This window comes from Nannospalax galili, unplaced genomic scaffold (assembly GCF_000622305.1).
Source record: "Nannospalax galili isolate Female #2095 unplaced genomic scaffold, S.galili_v1.0 scaffold506, whole genome shotgun sequence".
NCBI lineage: Eukaryota > Metazoa > Chordata > Mammalia > Rodentia > Spalacidae > Nannospalax > Nannospalax galili.
Genome location: NW_008353883.1, coordinates 171,524 through 174,590, shown reverse-complemented (window position 1 = coordinate 174,590; position 3,067 = coordinate 171,524).

The window sequence follows — 3,067 nt, the reverse complement described above, 5'->3', positions numbered from 1 at the left end:
AGCTCCATGGTGAGCAGCTCACTTACAGAGAACCACATGTCTGTGTCTGGGTCCACAAGCACAGCACTAGGAGGTAGGATTCCAGGCAGGAAAAAGTGCTTGGTATTCTGCCCATTATTTAGCATTACTTAAGGAAAACTCACCTTCCTATGGGTGGTCCTATGACCAGGTGATTGACTAGTGAAACTAGAAAGGTGGGTCCTCCAACAAATAGACTAGAGATTTTCATTTTTGGCAGTGACTCTTAGGGGACTTTTTGCTACTCTAACAATGGCATTATGATCACCTGACCTGAACAAATAAAAGCCTAACACTTTAGTTGTTAAGAGTGGGCCTGAACTAGGTATCTCTTGGAACTATCTGCCTCCTGGATCTGTGCTGATGGAACTGCCTCTGAAACTGTTTCTAGAACTGTGCCCTGAATCTGAGTCTGGCCCCACCCATAATTTTATTCAAAATAGTTTCTCCAGCTACAACTTGGGAAGTACAAGCTTGGCTCCATCTGGCCTTTTCATCCCTAGTTCTAGAATATCTCATTCATCCAAGGTCAATCATCCTTCCCAACCTCCACATTGTGCAATGGAGATGGGGCACTGCCTTTCAGAGCTTTGATATGTTGATTCTCAAGCACTCCCACATTCATTTTTCATTATCTTTTTGGGTAGAGTACCAGATTGAGGTTGCCTAGGAAATAAACTCAGGTGCTAAAGTCACAAGACACAAGAGCACAAGGTTTTGCTAGGATTAATTAAATCATTAGATTATGTCCATTAATAAAAGTCATTCCCACACTACATTCCTTGGTTTATGGCCCAATCCTCCAGCCTCAAAGCCAGTAATGTAGTCTTCTGGCATCTGCCTCATCCTTACATCTCCTCTAACTCTACCACCTCCCTCTTCAGCCTACCATGGGCATAGGACTGGCCCTAATAAATACAATCCTCTCTAATGGGTTGCATGCTGAAATTACTACTAGGAAACTCAGTAGGTAGATGTGTCCCAGGGAAGATGAGATGAGACAGGTCCATGTGATCAAAAGTCCACAGGGGATAATGGAGACAGATGTGTCACAGTATGAATGAGAGTAGAGAATGTGAAGACTGGAATGTTAGTCTGGTGTGTTCGCTACTGTGTCTGCAGGGCCTAGAACAGAGTGAGCACCACACAGACTTTGGTGAGTATTTGTTACCAAATCAAATTAACCTTGGGGAAATGTTTGGGTAAGCACAAGAGGTGACAGGACAGATAACCATAAAGCATGCTGCTCAATCTCAGGGAATGTCCCTCCAGCACTCAGAGATTATATCTCTGAGAGCCAGTGAGAGGGCTCAGCAGGTAAAGGCACTTACCACAGCCAAGCCTGATGACCTGAGTTTGATCCCTGGGACCACACAGTAGAAAGAAAGAACCAACTTCTGCCAAGTTGTTGTCTGAACTCTGCATGTACACCGTGGTTCATGCACACAAGTAACGGCAGGCTTCCCCTTTGATCTCTAAAGAGGACAGGCTTTAACAGTCCTGCTGTCCCACTGCCTCCCCCCAACTTAAAAAAACACATCTTCTCACCTTCTGCAGGAAGCAGAAGCCTCCCCCTTAAAAAGAAAGACCCCAGCTCATGACCCAGGGCAGATATTTTCCCTGCTCAGAAGGGAATCTGTGCCATGCATTCCTTTGCTAATAAACTCTATTCAGATGGAGTTTTACCTGTGTCCTGGTGCTTTCTCCTGATCAACCCTATTCGTCATACGGCTACTTTTTACCTATCACAGAGGATCTGAGTTCGATTCCCAGCACCCACACGGTAGCTGTGAACTGTCCTTAACTCCAGTTCCAGGGAAATCCGAAGCCCTCTTCTGACTTCCACAGCATTGCATGACACCAGTGCACTCACATACATGTGAGCAATACACTCGTACACATAAAATAAAAGTAATAAAATACTAAAAAAAAAGAAAAAAGGGAATAAATATTACATCTCTAGGACTGAGTCTCAGGACTTGCTATAAGACTCTCAGATAAGGATGGCGACTTTGACACAATAAAAAGTTCAAATAATGCTAATTTGAAAGAGAAAAGTCCCCCTTATTTATGTACAAATAACACGAATCTCATGATTTACAATTATTTTTTTCTGCCTGAGAATGGTGTAATTTCCTCACAGATGGCTCCATGGACTATGAGCATCATTTGCTTTCTTGCCATGTGGTGGTGCTGCTGCAGCCAGAGAAACAAAATCATCTGCCAGATTTTATTCTGTGTTGTTTTGAGACAAGGTCTTACTATGTAGCCCTGGCTGGCCTGGAGCTCAAAGAAACCTGCCTGCCTCTGCCTCTCGAGTGCCAGGATTAAAGGCATGCACCACCACACCTGATGCTTCAACAGGTTTTCTGTGAAGACACCAGGAACCTCAGGGAGTGAACCTGGTACTCTTGACACATCTGTTGTCATAACTCTAAATCTAATATCCTGTTATTGGTATTGACACCCAGACTTTCAGTAAGCAACTGGGCCTGTCCTGGAGTTGAAAAAAAGTGCCTAAAAGAAAATAACTCAGAGGGAAAGTTAAATATGATTTTAAAAGAAAAAAAGAAATACATGTATACTGTGATGCTCACTTAGGAGAGAACAGTCCACAGAATATTCCCAGTAACAAGATATGTGAGCAAACACCAGCGATCACCCCCTGCAGTGGAACTTGCTATGATTTCCCTCCAGGGCTAAATCCAGCAGCTGGCATGGTGCCTGACAGAGAGTAGGCCAGCACTGCTTACTGAATAGGAGCAAGTGGACATGGAAGATGACCACTCAGAGCTACTGACCATTGTCATCTCATTTTCACTCCTACACAAAGACTAACACAAAGTTCTTGAAATCAGGTTAGTTACTCGTTCTTGATCAGTATGGTGGTTTGAATGAAAAATGTTCCCCATGGCTCCATTTTATATATATATATAAATGGATATATATATCCATATATATATATGGATAAGGAGATAATGTGTGTATATATATATATATATATATATATATATATCCTCGCCAACTTCCAGTTTCTCTCTCTGTTTTC